Raw genomic sequence first — 19,159 nt, 5'->3', positions numbered from 1 at the left:
AAGCAAAAGTGCCCTCTATGCTTATTTTAATCCTGCTCAGCAGAAGAAATTGTAACCAAAAAGTACAAATGAAAGGAAAGGAAAAAAAAAAAGAAAAAAAAATTTAAATGGGATTTCAGGTTTGGATAATATTCCATGTCCTATTTCTCTATTTTATACTATAAATAAATGAATCTTTGCCTAGTGGCTTCTCTCAAATAACAATGATTCTTTGGTCCCTTGAAGTAATAAATGATATAAAGAAAAATGGCATAGCAACATTTTTTACTTTCATGCATAAACTACTAAAATAAATGATACATAATTAAAACCTGATAAAATCAAGGCAGCTTTGTATTTACATTGATCCTTATGCTGAAAACAATGTAGTCAGACTTGGTTCATCACAGCAACCATTTCTTAGTTTAGCCTCTTTCCCAGCAGGATAGTCCAGCAGTTTGATGAGTATGATTAGAGATGCAGAAACAGTTCTGTTTAGATCAGTGGGACATCTCAAGCTGATGTAGAACTACACACATACAGCAATGTTTGCAGAAAAAGACCTTGCATCTGAAACACTGCTATGCTTAGTAAGCACTGGAGAAGAATGCATGGGGAAGGACTGCCATGCATTTTTCTGGCCAGGAGTGCAGAGTTTTATTGTTCCTATTCCTCTGTATTATATGATGAGATCTAAAAGTCAGAAGAGAACACCATGGTCCACACCAGTCATGGAACACCAACTGTTCTTAATGATACATCATTAAAACTGAAGAACCTGAGCTAGAATTTTCATTTTCACAAACATTTCCTATTGAAAATATTTGGTCAGCTTTTCTTTATCCCAGAGACTGAGTTCAATGACAAAAACACACATTTTATAAAATTATTATATCTTCCATTAAAGACTGCAGTGGTACCAAACTTCCCTCATGTCTAGTAATGCTCTCCAAAAGCTGTACTATCCTCACTGCTGTAAAGAGGTCCTTTTATCAGCTTCAGAACATACAACTTTGAACCCCTGCATATCGTGGCTGAGATACTAGAGTTACACATGCTCACAGGGCTTCTACTAACTCACAGCTCAACAGTGGGAGTCTCCAGGGTATTCCAACAGCTTCTTTACATGGCAAAGAGTCACAGCACAGCATGTTCCCCTATGATCATCTGAAAAAAGGAGGAGTAGATAGTAGATTTTGCTAGATTTCACTAACTTTCTGCCAGTAGCATCCTCCTCTCCTGGTGCTTGAAAAGCTCAGAAAGGCAGAAGTTGCTGCAGCTGAAGTGGTTGCAGTGCTTTGAGGTAGGGCCAGTGTTTTCCTTTCAGTTTGCAAACCAACAGCATTGCTGATTGAATGAATAAGTGTTACCCCATAGCATTTACTTCATAAATATTCAATAGCTGTTAATTACAAGAAAAAATGGAGCTGCTGGCTTGAGGTGAGTGCTGAAATGTCACTAAAGCAGTGCTTTTTCTCATGAAGGCAATAAAGAGGAGTAAGTGTCTCTCTCTGGCAGAGGGCATGAAAAAAGCAAAGAGGTTTTCAGAGTTGTTCAAGGCAGGTTCTATTTTTCAAAAAATGTTTAATTTAACAGTGACCTAGTTTTACAATAGCTTTCAGTGTCTTGGCTTTTCTTATCTCCTGTGTCTTAGCCTACATCATTAGAAGAGCAGAGCAATAGGCTTTACAGATTTTGTTAAACTAAATAAGGCCTTGCTGGGTGGATTAATTCTTCTCTCTTATTTTGTTTCAGGCAGTCATTATGTTACAGTTTCTTTGTCATCTTGAAGAGGTTTTAGCACATCTTTTATGGCACCCATTACACATTTTTTTTTAAATGTTAGCTCAAAGCTCTTATTTCATGTTAAATTTTTGAGTATTAGACTGCAGAGGCACTCTTGCATTCCTCAGCCTTTTTACAAAAAGATCCTTTGTTTTGTAAACATTAAATTAACTGTATTAAATTGATGGCTATCTTGACTAGCAAATTTAGACAAGGCAGTACAGACTCATTCCAGCTTTCAGCAGGAGCAAGTTGTGGGGTGCCATTCATTTTATTTACCTTACTTCACCTACCAGAAGAAAAAAGTTATTCTGCATCCTGTCATTGTGACCAATAAATTTGCTCCCTTTTTCACTGTTCTACATTTAATGCTCTCAGATACTGTTTCATGGTACCCCTCTGTGATTCCTAGGTTGTCTTTATGGAAGTGTGCTTTAAAAACCCCTAAATCTCTACTGTGTGTGCTGTATTCCATATGGATTCAGCAGGAAAAGGGAGCAATTAGAAAAATTATACTTCAGCCATGCAGCACCAAATCACACTAAGTCTGCTGAAAGATGTCTCTTCCTTCCACCTCCATCTCAGAGATTCTTAGGAAATTTTATCCTTCAAGAGTCCCTCCTGCATACCCTTCAAGGAAGGAAACAGCGTAGGAGATATGCCACAACTGCCAGGTTTATACAAGTGTGAGTGCTTTCTCTACAGGGAGAATTTTCCTGTGGAGATCTCAGCCCACAGAGGTTTCCATTGATCCATGTTAACGTGTTTCACAGAAATTGAATATGTCAGACTGAAAAATGCAAGTAATGTATACTGGCAGTTTCAGAGATGTGATCTAAACAGTGTCAAGCCCAATGTATACTTCTACACCTACATGATCGTGCAAGCTAAAAGAACAAAGACAACTTAATAGGAACCATTCAGAGGCAGCATGTACTGGTCTTTTTGAGCTTCGCTTAATTCCTCCCTTTGTGCAAGGGGATTTCAATTGCATTTGCAAACATGAAATTTGTGCCAGCTCTAATGCTTTTTAATTTTTGTGTGACATACAACAAACTTCTTGGTGACTTGTTATTATTGGGAGAAAAAGCCATGGTGGTGAATTTCAGGCATGGAAGAACTTGAATCCCGCATCTAGGAAAATCACATAATGAAAAGTATTGAGAATTATTATTTCTTTAAAATAAAGTTAAAGACATCAGAAGAGCATTAGTAGCAGTTCTTCTGTTCATCATTATGAATAAATAACACTGTAGGAAAGCAAAATTCACAGTCTTTGTAAATCCACCTAGGAAAGTCTGGAAGACCCTGTTTGCTGAAAATATTGAAAAGAGATTTGCGTAAGAAGCTTTGCTTCACTTTGTTTTACCTGGAAGCCCAAAATGGACAAAAAGCAATACAACTAATCCAAAGAGGTGGGCAGCCATTCCCTCAATATCTAGGTTCTTGCTCAAACATAGCAGAAGTATGTTTCTCTTCTACCTTGGCAATCTCATATCTGAGCAAGTCAAAGACTGGCTGAGTGAGGAAATGAGCATGTATTAAAGAGAGGACTGTAGAGGTATTTTAGATTCTTCTATAACATCTATAAATAGCTAAGATCGCCACATCTTCTTTTAGTTCATCAGATCAGTTTTTTATATCTATCGATGTTTATTCTTTTCTGTCTTTGAGTCAAGAACAGCCTTCTGCCTGCACTCCATCTGAACTTGTAAAGTTTTCCTGAACATGGTAGAACCTCAACTTCTGCCATGTCAGGTAGCCAAATATTATGACAATGCATGGCACTAAGTGGCAGAAATGTGTGAATTCCCATAGAATTCAGGTTTTCTCCAGTTGATCTTTATCTGCTGGTCTAGAAAGGCTGCAGAAGTAGTACTTACTTTGAATACATCATAACATTCTTGACTTTTTTTCGTCTGTGATATTGCAGAAGTTTACTTTGGACTTTCTTTTTCTGTTTGAAATACATTTTATGATTGATTAATTACATAAGCTGTGATGGGAACTGCTGTGCAGTGAGAATGAGGAACCTGAAGTGTGGAAGAAGGCATGAAATATGTTTAAAAAACCCTTAAATCCAGAAAGATGCAGTATGTGCCTTTCATAGCTCTGATCATATTGTTTCTATGCTCTATCCCTCGCTCACCAGCATTTATCTGGTGAGAGTGGGCATTTATCTTAGGCATTTTTCACAGCAGAAACTATATTATCTTGTGGTTTTGAAAAAGCATTTGCCATATGGAAGAAACTGCTAACATCACCATGAAACATGTTTCTTTTCTGTACTTGGATGATTTATAGTACCCACCAACACAGTTCAAGTATTGAAACACGTCTCTGTGTTTCTGTATCTATCTATATATGTTCACTTCATGTACACAGGCATTTTTATACATAAAATCTTTTCTCTAATAGTTACAAAAAATGTGTCAGTTGTTGATGATTTATCTAAATCAGATGGTACCACTTATCCCTCTTTGGTTAATTTATGTATCTAAACATCACACTGCATGTTCTGTTTTTGGCAGGGAAGTTTAACATTTGACATGCTTTTTGTGAATATTCAGTTACTTCATTTTGTTTATTATTAATTTTTTCCTATTAAGATTGGTTAAACCTGAGCAGTCAAATATTTCTATATTTTGCATAAGAAACGTTCTTAAACTCACCTTCAAATTCAAGTTTCTTTATTATATTTATAATAATTTTCAATTATTGTCCTAGCTTGTCTACTGCTGAGAAGGTACTGCACAGGGAAGAGATCTGACTGAGTTGGGGTCAGCTGTACAGCATTCACTAAAATGAGTGGGTGGTAGAAGGGCTCAAAAAACAGATATTAGCCTAAGAAACCTTTTTCTAGGCTAACAGTAGGGACAGTGGGAAAAGACACTCAGAGATTCATAGCTGGAGCATAACCTCAGATGCTCATAGCTATGACAAGAAGAATCTTTCTTTTTCTCTTCTGGGCATAAGATGAACATAAGAAGGTTTGTCTCACTGGAGCGCTGTCATCCTTTCCTACATTTGTGAATCTCCCTTCCCTACAAAGCCAGAAACCCACATGCCAGTTTTGCAGATCTCAGCAGTGTGAAATATGAGATGGATCCCAGGGCTCAGTTCCGGTCTCATCTTCCCCCTCTCCAGCCAGAACAACACCAGCAGCTCTCTGCTTGAAATGCAGTTCTTACTTCAATGCTCAGCCTGGTAAACTATGACATTAAAGAGACTGATACAACCCAGTTCAATTCAAACACACTTCAAACTGGTCTAATCTGTTAAACTAGAATGTGAGAACAAAACACTTGCACAATGCATAATTCAAAATCATGCATAGGGCTTATTTAAAAAAACCCATGAGTTTAATTATTTTTTTCTTTAATTATCCAAGAAAATGCTTTAAATCTGCATTGCCATTTACAACTCCACAAAGCTTTAAAAGATGTAATATACATCATGTCAGGGTCTCAAAGTGCCTTATAAATGATAATGAAACAGTGAATCTTCAAGTCTTCTGTCAAGTACCTGTGGCAGGCATGGTTGAGAATCTTCCATCTTCAACTGCTTGGGCCACAATGTTTCACTATATGAATCAGCAAAAGTCTGGATTTTTTAAAATTATTTTTAATATTTCAGCAAAGTCAGTTTAACCAGCTTCAAAGACATTTGATGAAAAAAGGCTTTTGCCCATGTTAAATATATTTTTATACCTGAATATGTTTTGAGACTATTGTTAAAAATGTATCAGGGAGATGGGCCTTGGTGATACCAAGCATTAAAAGATCGGGCTGAACCATGCATACCTAGTTCTTGGGGGATTAAACATTGTTTTTTTACATTTAATGATCTATCCTGTCATATATTTTAAAAATAAAATTGCAAAAATTATGAAGGAAAATGCAAAAATATTGCAACACACTTATAGATGTCATATAGGAGATCTTAAGAAATCCAATGTTTCTAGATTTGCAGTCACCATTAAAATAAGGTCTTGAGACCAGCAGTTTAATGCATGACATATGCATCAACATGAAGTACAATACTAGGAAAAATTAGGACCATCTTCAGAGGTACTTTTTGCACACAGCATTGGCTGCAGGTTTAGTCTGACAGTAATATCAAATTACTTTTCTGTGTGACTGACCCTGCAGATGGCAGTTTTCAGTATCTGTACACTGCATTGCTAGTTACAATCACTGAACTGTAGAAGGAGCTTCCAAAAACGTAAAATTGATAACTACAAAACAAACAAACAAAAAACCCAACCAAAACAAACAAACAAACAAACCCCACAAAAACACAAGAGATGAAAAAACAACTAAGAGAGAGTAATAAAATTTCAGTTTCCATCTTCCTGACCCAAAGGATGCCTTAGGCCATCCTTTCATGGTTAAAATGTAGTTAACTGTAGGGAGATACCTATCTAGTGTTCACCTGATTATCTTAAAGTTGTTTTTTCACAACTGTAGTGTTTCAAACCTGTATAAGACCAACATTTAAAAATATTCCTGTGCAGGTTTTGAAGTCTTAGCTATTGCAGTTTAAGAAGAAAATTTTGGTAATATTTTAGCAGCCTATTTTATCAGTGAATTTCAAATAGTTGGAAATAATCTGGTTTTAATATAGCATCTAGATGCATCTCCACAGTGAAAGCATTTTTGCTCCAAGCCAGATTAAGGTTTTAAACAGCAGGGAAAAATACCATGAAGGGGTATAGAGGCCATGGGAATATTCTGTAGTCTTAAACCACCATTCTCTATCCCACAAATTTATGCAGAGAACACTTCTACAGTAACTGATGAAAAATATCCAGAGCCAGTGAAAAAGAATGGAGAGTAAAATATTCTTTTGAGAAGTAGTATGCCATCTGGTTGTTGCCATACATGTAAATACCACTCCTTTAGGAAAAGTGCCTGCAGTATCATAGGCTTTACTCAGTCTCTTCTTCCTCCAGTGGTCCTGCCTTAGTTTTAACAGGTACTACAGATTGTGGAAATATATATGTGTGTAGGCTATCAGCATCTTTTGCTTTGCGCAATTTCATTCTTAAGAAGAAAATGGCATGTCTCTTTTGTAAGAAATTGACATTCCTAATTAAACCTGCACTTTCACAGATCTGTGACATTGCATGTAGGCTACTGTTTATTGCAATTAAAGCTCTCCAGAAATAAAGACCACAACTAACTTTGTGTACCATCAGGATTCCTATTTTTCATTCTATCTTTCTTTTGAAGCAAATGCAATGCTGTTTGCCATAATTTTTTCCTGTCTTTTATTTTTCAAAAGCAGGTAGTTCTGGTCTTAATTATGTCTCTTAACAGAAGCTCAGCCTGAATCACACCATTCATTCATTCATTCATTCATTCATTCATTCATTCATTCATTCATTCACTTTCTATTGCCATGATACACCTGCTCTCCTCAGATGTTATTCTGTTCATGTGCCCTCCCACCCTCACTCCCCATCACCAAGGGTTGGCTCTGACCCTCCATATCTAGATAAAAACATGGTTTCCCATTCCTGACACTCCTATACATCATGTCAGGACTTTGGACAGACCTTTGGACAGGAGGGTGGCACAGCATCATCCTTTGCTTTTTGTTCATCAGACATATTAATAAATGTGGGAAAGTTCAGATAAAGGAGATCCCCTGAATGCTTCTGTTATTTGCTGTATGAAGTTCTCAGTTTTTCAACCAACTGTCATATTCTCATACTTGCCACAGCTGTGGCACCCATGTCCTGTAAGTTATTTATTTCATAAACTTAGCATGGAATGATGCATTTCTCTGAAAAGAAATGGAAAGATGTGCATCATGCTTGCAGAAAAACTGCTAATTCTGCTGCTGATAGGGCAAGAAAATAGCATGTGTCTCAATTCTGGCACTAGAAAAGCTTACACATTGATTTTCTTTACAGTCCAGAAATTGTAACAACATTCCTAAACACAGATTTGGGTCTAGGTTTGCAGAATTCATATTCTGAATTCAGAATACACAGTTTATATATGAACTGTGGCTCATAAATACAGAGTAAATAAATGCAATAAATACATCTTACAGAAATACAGTTTATAAACACAAAAATCATAGTTCCTATTTCCTCCCCCCTCCCCCCCCCCCCCGCCCCCAAACTACTGTGTTCTCTCTGCAGTTCTCATTTATACAGAACAATTGTGAAGAGGCCATGGCAAGGAGACTGAAACTCAAGATCTACCTAGACACTGAATGCCCTCCAAATTTGGGAGACTTTGTTCCCTCAGGGAGTTGCTGTTGCTCCCTCTGGGAGCTTCCTTCAGGACAAAGTAGCCCATAAATATTGTGCTAGAACAAATGCTGTATCTGTGAGTGTTTGTGCACCACTTTGTCAGGAATTGTGAGCAGACAGTGCTGCAGCAGAACTGCATTTCACAGCAGAACTGATGCTCTGGTGGGCTCTGGCTTCTCTGATGCTGTAAATAAGGCTCTCTCAAATGTCCATGCTCCTGCCCTGGGGCAGCTGGGGAAATTTGCCACCCCTTAGTGCTGTGCACAACACATGAATTGTCCTGTACAGCACATGGAACAGACAACCCTGGACAAGATCTGCGTGGCCTGAGAATCCATGCTTAGGAATGTCTTGCAGCAGCAGCAGATATGAGCTTTTATTCTATTCCACGTCCTGCTCTTAGGGCTCTGCTCTTAGGTGCCTCAATAAATGGAATTGTCAGAATGTCAGCAGCAGTTAGAAGAAGTGCACCAACAGTGACATTGTAATCTGGGATTGGGGAATTCAGAGGACCTGAGAAAGAGACCAGATCCAGGAAAAGCCAAGTACTTAAAGCTGAGCCACACCAGACTCCACCACCCATCTTAGAACCAGTGTAACCAGTGATCTCAGGAGTTAGCAATTGGAGATTATTTAATGAGAGATGCCACAGCACCCATTTGCCATCTAGGAAATTTCTTCAAGTTAGTTTGCTATGAAGCAGGAGCTCAAAAACACGATAGCACTTTGCTAAACCCTCAAGTTTATCATTGAATTTCTACTCTGCAATCCAGGATCTAAAGATCCTGTGATAAGGCAACTTAGAAATATGAGAGACCACATGGGCCATGAAGACATTATAAGTGTCAATGTTTCAGGGTTCAAAAGGTCAGGGTGACCCCGAGATTGTAAAGATTCTTTGGGATTGTGAAAGTCCTTGCTTCCCTTAGCCTGCTGCAGCCAAAGAAGGAGCCTAGAATGTGTCTAACTGAGCTTTCAAGGTTATTTATTTCTTCTTATCTATAACATTCTTTCTCTGACCTGCCAAGCTCTGCCTAGCAAGTCTACCATAGTATTCTCAAGTTTACTTTACATAGCTGCCTTTTCTGCCTCAAGTTGGGGAGATGGAGACCATACCCAGGTCCTATGACAAATGTGGCAACTCAGTCTGTGAAGTTTTTGATGCTCTGAATACAAATAATACTGCATAGGGAAGACCGGAACATAGATAAAGTGACAGCATCCCTCCTTCCAGAGCATAAACTAAACCCTTACAGCATATACTGCTTTCAATGATAGAAGCAAGGTAATATATTCTATATTCATCTCAAGATGACAAAGTGCTAGAGATGAAGATCCTCCCCTGTAGAGCAACAGTCAGCCTCTGTAGAAAGGTTAGGAGAACCATAGACAGCATCTGCCAAGCTGATCCTCATCTCATGTCAGCAGAGAGTTGCTCACTAAAGCACTCCATAAAAATAAGAAATCAATAATTAGCAAAACCCCAAATCTCCTTTATGTTGTCACATCTAAGTGGAATTGGTATCTGAAGCCTCTCTAACTCATGGCTTCCTGTGAATAGCAAAAGAAGGGAAAATTTTTAAGCAGTCCTCAAATTACCCAACACACTGTTTAATAATTTCCAGGGTTTTCAAAGAGGATGGATCATGATACAATCTTGCTGGTCACAACATCAGCTGTGGTCATGCAGTTACTTAAACGCCTCAAGGAAAGCAACTGGAGCTTTGTTAGAGATTGCTGGGCTTGAACTCCATAAACCTTGTGAAGATAGGTTACTTACGGTATAGATAAAAGTATCCCCTTCTCTCTTATTTTTTTATTAGTTGGCCTCCCTGTTGTTTCAGCAACCTTTCCTGATACTGCACTCAGGAAGCTTGCACAGGACTCACAGCAAATTCCTCTCTATTATTTGGCATCCCGCAGACCATATACACCGTAACTCATCTTCTCAGTAAAATACACAGACTTTACCATCTATTTTCTTAGGGAAATCTTGCCATTCTCCAAATTTTTCTTATTACCTGTTTTGAAGGCATTCCATGTTTCATGGATATATTTTGATGGGTAGCCAGATCTGATGACTGCATCCTGGAAGAAGACAAGGTATTTTTCCAGTGGCAGCTGTATTCTTCACCCTCCCAGGGGCAGTGGCTGTGTTTTCTGCTAGTTAATATTAAAAAAATCTTTCAGAATGTGATTTTCTTTCTCATTCCCAATCCCTGGTTCCCAGCCCCAGAGGGAGTTTTCTCTACCAGATATAGGGAGAAGCCTGGGAGCAGCTAAGATGGGACCACAAGAAAAAGGCACTTCAGAGCCAGGAGAAGCAGTACCACATCCTCTCCTTGATGTGCCGCAGCTCCTCCAGAGATGCCACAGCTCTGGGACATTGGCCAAAATTGCACTTACCTTACAGAGACTGGCAAACTCCACACATTGACTGACCTAATGGAGAACATCAGCAGCTCCACCTGCCAAAAAGCAACGTGAAAGTTTTTGGCTGTTGGTATAAGCCCTCCACTTCTGGAACCAAATCTCTGTAGCCTGAATAGCACAAACCAGCATGAGACTCCTTGTGTCTAAAGAGCAGGGGGTTAAATCTAATGTCAGAAACACACTTTCATCCTCCCCACTAACCATTCTGAGGACAAGTAAATGCAACTACTCCAGAAAAGCTGCAATTAACAATTTCTGAAACGATTTCCCTTCTTTATATATCAACAGTAAAATAAGTTTTCTTTCCTTGATATGGTAAGTTGTAATGTCACAGAAAAGCATATCTTAGAATAAAACTTCAGTGTCTCATACTGTGCTAGATTTGTGAAGAAATAAATTTTTAAAAGAACTTCTTTGTGCTTTTCTTTCATAATGGGTGGGATTATTTCTTTACTACTTCAAATAGCTGGGGAGAAGAAAACCCTCTCCCTCTTATCCCCTCAGGGCCCCCGAATCCCATCCAAAAATAGTAAATATAAAACCATTAGAATTAAAATCCATCTTCTAATATGCTTTATTACTTATAGGGACAGACCAGTTATCTTTTCCTTTAATTTATTTGGGGATTGATTAAACATAGCATGTATCAGACATTCTCTCTGTCTTTCTTACCACTCTTCTAGAGAAGCTAAAAACTGGAATATATATGTATTCTGTTCTGATCATTCTTGGACAACATATCAAAAAATAGGTTTTCAGGGAGAGCAGTAGAACCTGAAAGTTCAGAGAGTAATTTCCTAGTGTTCCAGTTATTACTGGAGCTTGCAAAACCTGTCTCACCATACACCTATCCAGAAGGCAAGCTGAGAACCTGCCATCAGCCTTACTCTTGCTCTAATTCAATGCTGCTTTGATATTTTGCAAAATGTTGAACTGAAAGAAACTGAAATTGCTTTTCTGCTTGCTGAAGAAGATGTATCAGAAGTGCATTGTCATAGTAAACTATGGATGAGAAATGGCTGTATTCTTATCTCACAGACATAATTAATCCAGAATATATCTCCATCTTCTTTAAGTGCAAGAATGTACGTTAAAACAGAGAAAGAAGAAAATCATAGGCAACCAGGAGAATTATAAGATGCTCTAATTAAAAAAGGAGCACCTTAATCTAGTTCTGGTCCAAGGAGAGAACAGACTTATTGGCCCAAATGAAATGCAGCAGCAACAGCAGCAGGTGAGATTCCACTGTGGCATTCAGCTGAAGCAGCATGGGCTGGGAAATACATGCTGGGCAAGGAAATACAAGCTGATGACTGTCCTGATACATACCACCTTGCCCAAATGAAAGGCTCACTAACCCCAACAACAAATAACAGATGCTTGTTAGTTTACTCAAAATGCATGCACCAGAGAAGTGGCTTGAGGACTGTGTTTGTTTGATTTTCATTCAAGAAAGGATACACAAGTACAGACAATTGTTATGGCTGATAACTACTAATTTTGATTTGTGCAAAGATGTGAATTTCCATGCTCCAGGGAAAAGTCTTTGCCCTCAGCTTTTGCTACTGGTCAGAGCTGCAGGGTCTCATTGTGTCCACAGTGCCTTTGCCCTGTGAAACTGGGCCCTTCCCAGGCACAGCAGGTAGACCTAGTGCCACACCTCTCCAAATCCAGTCCCTGCAATACAGATACATGGAGGTACACACTCTGGCTACTCTCTTGTCCTATTTGAGGCCTGCAAAAATCATGATGCAAGCATTCATAAATACCTGACAATAGTCTCAAAAACTGCTCTAACAGGCACGATATTGAACAACAACAATATTGAAGATAACATCTCTCCAAAACTGGAACTGTAGAGAAAAAGGTAGATAAGTGTCTCTGACCAAAATCCCCTTAGCCTAGTGATAAAGTTTTGTATGGGGGATGTGCTGAGCAACTCTTTAAATGCCAAACTTATGCAAGGTGAGCTTGGTGCCAAACAGTACTGTGTGGAACACTGGGGACACCAGTGATTTTGGACATCTCTGTTAAAAGCAGAACTGATAATTTAAACAGTCTTGTATTTTCTTTTAACTTGGTTTTAATAGCTAAAGCCCTTCCAAAAATAATTAATGTTTATATATCCACTCTTGAGAGCAAATTAATCAGTTCCTCAGAAAGACCATTAAGTTTTTTGCCTCTGTGCATTGTAACCAATTATGAATCCAAGATTCACAGCTATTAGCTTCACCTAGAAATTCAGAAGTTGCTAATATATTAATTGAAATTTAATAAAGAAAGAACAAAAGATGGACAAATTAATTCAGATGGAATAAGAAATGAATTTTGATGAAGTATTAAAAATAGCACAATTAGAAGTAGAAATGTCTAAGTCTCTCTCTTCTTTAAGTAGTTTTCACCTCATTCACACTGACTTGGTATATCCATTTTATTCCACAGAAAAGTCCCCATGATTCCAAAGTACAGATGGATTGCGCTTTTAACTGTACACTGCACAATTTATATGTTATAGACAGCATAAAGTGTAGCAGTTCTTGCTCTGTGTTTGGGGATTCTGTGGTCTTCAGGAATCCAAGCTACTAATAGTAATAATTGAAGTACTGAATCACAGAAAAATAGGAAAAAATTCAATAGATGTTGGAGTATCTATCTCAAATAAGAGATGGAAATGTGCAAGGAAGAGTGTGCATAGAGCTGCCTTTCATTTTTTTCTTAAACTGAAGTCACAATGCGCAATGTGTGATGTCATAAAAAGCCCTAACTCTAGTATTTCTTTCTCTGTTGAGATTTCTTGATAACATATCACAATACCAACACTGCAGGCCAGATGCTCTGTTTCCATATTCTACCTTTGCAATAAATTCATCTATGATTGCTTCCAGTTTAGAATCACACTTCATGTTTTCATTACATTCAAATATAATTAATATGCTCTCGGGTGTGTTTTTAAGGGATATAACTGACTGATCAGAGCTTATTGAAGAGGGTTGTGTTTGCTTTCCAAAGTATCACCTTTACTTTAATGAACAGAGGCTGTACAAGCTGCAGGACATGGGTATAAGGGATTGGTACTGACTCAGTTTCCTTACCTCTTCCTCTCTAGATTTCTTTCTGTGTTTCCCCATATCTTTTGAATGCAAATCATGAATAAGGTCAAATGATGGCTATAGAATAAGCATAGCCATTACAAAAATCCACCTGTCATACAATGCTAGAGATCCCTAGGTCAGCTGGACTAGTGGTGACACAAAACGGGACCAATATAGGGATATAGTAAGTTTTTACTGCAATAAGCAGCCAAACTCCTTTTGCTCAAAAACTGGGCCAGAGAGTGAGAGCTGGAGGCTTGGAGAGAGAAAGAAAGTGGGAGAGAGATTAAATAGCCTCTGGTATCCAATGCCTACGGATGACAGTTTCAAAAATATTTCTGGGGATATACTTGGCAGGCAGAAGCCTGCAATTTCCTTCAATACATATAAACAGCAAAAGCACACAAACAGCTTCTTTTTATAAGAGATATAATTATCTTAATTTTCATGCATGTACAAAGATAATTTACCAACTAGCTAAGGCATAGCTCCCATCACTGGCCCCTTCCTCCTCCCTCCACCCTAGGACAACCTCCCAGAAAGCAGATTGTACTCATGAAGTGGAAAGTCAAGACTTAAGACCAAGCCTCTTGGCATGACAAACTGGAGTGGTTCATGATCCCCCTGTCCTTTCACAGCACCTGCCATCCCAAAGTTTCAGACAAGGTCCTGGAGTCCTGAGAGATTTAGGGCATGAGTTTCCAATGCTTTTAAAAATATGTGAGTGTTTCTGTGCTCCAGAACTGATCCTATGAAAATCCTGCAGTCACAGACACAAAAAAAAAAAAAAAAAAAAAAAAAAAACCTAACCAACTGACAATTTCCTACATTGTGCAGAGTCATTTTATCTCTAGGCTTAAAATCTAATTCCCCAGGAGAAATATACTTTTTCTTTGCCAGAAAATTTTATAGGCATCCAAGAGAAAAACAATTGAGGGGTCTGAGACAGAATAGATACAACCAACTTCTGATGGCTCCCATGCCAGCTATGCAGTAGAAGTGCACAGCCACCCCTTCCCTTTGATCTGTGCTGGATACTCAGCTCAGGGAGCTAAGGGAAGAAGAAAGGAGCAGGGGCTAAGGGGAGAGAAGACACAGCAGCAAGGGAAGGGGAGTGAGGTGCACAGTCCTTTGGGAGGATGTCCTGGCCTGGGAGGAAGTAGTGAAACAGAGGAAAAGGATAAAGGAAGAGGTTCATTGGTATGGCCATACTGCAGTGGCTCCTGGCTGGCTGAGGAAGCTTTGCATCAATGTATGGCAGATCATCTCTGCTGTCTGAGATGCTGCTGCTGGTTCTGTCAGCAGCTTTTTCTGAGGATAAAGAACAAAGTCAGGAGAAGAGGGGAAGCAAGAATGCAGGTGGCCTTCTGCCACCTTCTAATATCAAATGGCTGCAAGAGTCCAGCCTGGGAAGCCTTTGATATGTGATTGATCTCAAGAGCTACTGAAAGGGTAAACATATTTCATTTAAAACAAAAAAAAATTATCATCAAACTAGTCTCACCACTGCAAATACAAAGCCATATTCCATGAGTGGAAGTCAAGACCTGCTGAATCCAGCAAAAGAATACTCAGAAGACTACCTGAGCTGTATGAAATGGGCAGAAAGATAAACAGCAATGTTCTTAATTTTCTCCCAGTTCCAAGGATTTGCCATGTGTCATGATCCTTCCCAATCATTCGAAATGTAGGCAGCTCTGGATCACCTCAAGAGCAGTGCTCATAAAATAAGGAGGCTCATAAAACTAAGAGTCAACTCCACTGCCCTTCTTAAACTCTTCATACCACTCATGTGCTATGAAACAGTGCATGGATTTCATGTAGGACTGATAAGTGTGCCCTACCAGTTTGAACGTTGATCTAACTTTTTTCTTTGACTTGACATACTACTGCCACACAAAAAAACCCCATGTAGCTGTAAACAGGCTAAATATAACCAGAAGTTTAATCTCATACTGTCACACAGTGAACCCTCAGATGTATGAACAAAAAGTACAATTGCAATTAAAGGGTGAGATAGTAACTCAGAAAGCAGACTGATAAGCAATATGTCCACTGAATTAACTAACCTCCTAGCTACATGAATGAACAGTAATTATAGGTATCATGAAACAGAATCACAGAGTGTAACTGCACTATAATTATATTTGCTGTATGAAAGGGTGACCCAGGTATTACACTGATAAATGAGATGAAAAGCAGAAGAAAGATCCCAGCTCAAGATCCAAGTAGGTGGAACAAAGCCACAACAATACCTATTCAGCAGCTTATACTGCCTTACCATCTCCCTGCCAGAGGAATATTCCACACATGTCTGGAGGGACAGTGCTAGTACATGTGTCAGCACTGGGATTACATGTACACTGCTCTGCCTTAGTATCATCCCTGGAATTGCTACCCTGAGCTATTAGCAGTGACAGACAAACTCCATAACAGGAGTAAACTGTCAGCTACACAAATTCATTTTTTTTCCCTGCAGTATATTTGGTTCTATCAAGCTTAATGTTAAATGCACATTTACTGGGCTAATGTCAAGACCTTCTGCCCCTCCTGGTTGTTTCTTCCTAAAGATAAAGAACTGGAAGGAGGAAAAGACAATGTTTTTTGTTGGGTTCATGATTCTTGGGTTTTATATATTGCTTTTACATTAGCAAAACTTTGCTGTTTATGTCTGGCCTTTTCAGTATCTGGCCAGCTCACAAGAGGCATGAGAAACACCTCAATACACACTAAAAAAAAGAGAAATGGGAGAAAAGAAAGCATGGGAAAGTAGTCTCCAAAGAATAGAGACAGGATAGGAGAGGAAATGAAGGGAATCTGGTCAAGTATATCCCAATAAGACTTACAGATGCCCCCTCCAAATCCCATACATTTCCAGTCACAGGCATGGCATACTTTTTGCCTTTATTCCTAAACCTAAAAGAAGCTGTTTGAACTTGTGTAACACTGCCATCCAGTGCTGCTGTTGTGCCCCAGGCTGCAACCCCACCTCTGCAACGTGAGCTAGCCCATCTGAGAGCAAGGCCACAATCTGAGCAGGGCCCAGTTATCACAATCCTTGGGGAAATTTTCCAAGCTGTATTCCCTTACCTGTGGAAGTCCTGGCTCTAACCTACCGGATGAAGAGAAAATTGGAGGGCACAGCCATCTTCAGTCACTGGGACCTCTGAAGCACTGTAGATCACATCATCTCAAAAGGTGAACACATCCACACATTTTCACCGCTGTTCCTAAATTCCTCAGCATATACAAAAGACAGTCTTTGTCCTTCTGTTGCATCAAAGCAGAACTTTTGGTTTTTGCAATGCTAGTTCAGAACTCTGTGCAAATGTCTCCCAGGCCAGCACACTCCCTTTAGCAGCAAAACAGATTTCTTCTGGATTTATCAGCCTTTATCACAGATGTCTGGAACTTTTTCACTACTAACTAAATTGGTACATTTGCTACAAAATAGCAAAATTACAAAAATAGCTTTCTCCAACTGAACAGCAGCAGAATGGACTGCAATGACTCACAAACATAGATCTGTTGGCTTTTAAACATGCTTCAGCAAGAAGGGTGCAGCTGAATTTGATAAAATACAGATACTTTCTGTGCTAACTTGCACAGTCAGAAGAAATTCTACCTTTCAAATCAGGTGAATTTGAAAGGAAATCTTTGATGTAACACACAGAATAATGCCCTGTAAAAACAAACAAATACTTCTCTACTTTACTGTAGCTATATTTAATTAATATTGAATATTTGAAAATTTAATGTAAGGATTAATAGTGGAGATGGTATTTTTATTCTTAATCTGCAGAGATACATCATTATTAATTAAAGCAGATACAATATCTGAAGCCAAATAGATAGCACACAGTATTTTCCATTTCTTTATGCTTCAGATTTTTCAATAAAATTTCTTGAATAGGCAGAATTACAACAATGTTTAAGAAAAAATCTTACTACTGATTGATGTAGATGGGAAGATACAGTAAATATTATATTAACTTCAGAACGCAAACCTCAAATTTTGGGTTTGTTTCTGTGCTGCTTCTGGGCATCAATTTTGACTTAATTAAACTCCAGTAATCTTTCAGGTAAAAGATTTTAATCAAAAGCTTTCAACACTTTCAGTTTTCCATCTTTCCTCAGCCTCCAGGCTTTTCCTGATCTACTTACATTCCTTCCACCTGTTCTGATAATCTTCAGCCATTACTTCCCACTTCTGGTAAATACAGGATCGCTCTTCTAGAGTTTGATAGCAAAGGAGTACAGCACTGAGCATCACCTGTGATGTGTTTCCTGCACCAGCCTAATTTAGGATACATAGATTATGACCTCTGTGCTTCACCAACCCAGCCACTTTCAGATGAGGATAATGTACGCCAGAATGAAAATGCCTTTCTGGGAATTATAAGCAATCCATTAGAAAAAAACGTAATTATCATTACTCTTAGTATGCCAGAGGGCTACTGTCCCAGTTCTCTTAGTTTCCAACTTGGAAGAGCCACTTGGGCACAGTGACCTCTGACACTGTAACTACAGGAAAAGCAACATGGAAGAACAGCAGATCCTGGATACTTATGTGTATGGTACCAAGCCCAGGAATGACAAGGTGAAAATCCTCACTCACAGAGAGCTCATCTTTAAGGACTGAAATGGAAACCATGCACTAGTTTGTGTCAAAGAGGGCTGCTGATCCCTGCTAGTATAATTCTATTACTGCACTGCTGTCAGTGTGGGCAGTGAAACCTGCTGGATTGGTTCCCACCATTGCTGGCTTCCTTATCTCTGCTAGGAAATGTGATAGAGAAATATTTTGTCTTAAATGTGAAGGTGGGCCCTTCTGTTCTTAGGTTTCAAACATCACTACCTAGGCAGTCCTGATTAACAGAAGCAGTGCCTCTACAAAAATCTGGGGTGTGAAACAGCTCATCTGGACAAGTGGTAGGAAGTACCAAAGCCTGACCTTAGGAAAAGGTCAAGTCGGTATTTTCCCAGGGCAACACAGATCCACAGAGGGAGATCCTCAAGGCTCACAGCAGCTGGAGGGTGCTGCTCCAGTGACTTCCCAGGCCGAGGGACAATAAGACCAAACAAGCTACCTCCCTGACCTCCCTGGCTGCTCATCCTGCTCTGCCCATCTTTGTATCTTTGTCAGACAAAGCAGCAAAACAAGTTATTCCTCTATGACAGCAAAGCTAGACCTTGTACAAATCACTGACCTTAAGCCAGCCCTGCTAATGGATATCTCTAATGGGAACTAACAGGTATTTCACCTGCTTTAGTCCTCATTTCATAAAATTTTATTAAAATCTCAATTTTTAACTTCAGCCAACTGGTGGTCCTCCAAATCATAAAAATGAGTTTTTCACAGACACTTTTTTTTTGTTTGTTTTGCCATCCTCCAAGGACCATTGATTGCTTTTCCCACCACTGCACTGTTCCCAATATAGCACTATATTCCACAGTTACCTCCTGCAGGAATCTAATACTCCATCTTTATATTAGCCTTTAAAGTCTTTTGGTGCCAGAAATGCTTCCAGTTCAATAATGTAATTACATTGAAAGACACAGGAATAAAGGAAAGCAACTAAGTTTCTGTGAAGTTGAATCA

The sequence above is a fragment of the Lonchura striata genome, chromosome 6 (genome assembly GCF_046129695.1).
Source record: "Lonchura striata isolate bLonStr1 chromosome 6, bLonStr1.mat, whole genome shotgun sequence".
Taxonomy (NCBI): domain Eukaryota; kingdom Metazoa; phylum Chordata; class Aves; order Passeriformes; family Estrildidae; genus Lonchura; species Lonchura striata.
The sequence above is the reverse complement of the archived record's forward strand: the minus strand, read 5'-3'. Positions refer to the sequence as shown.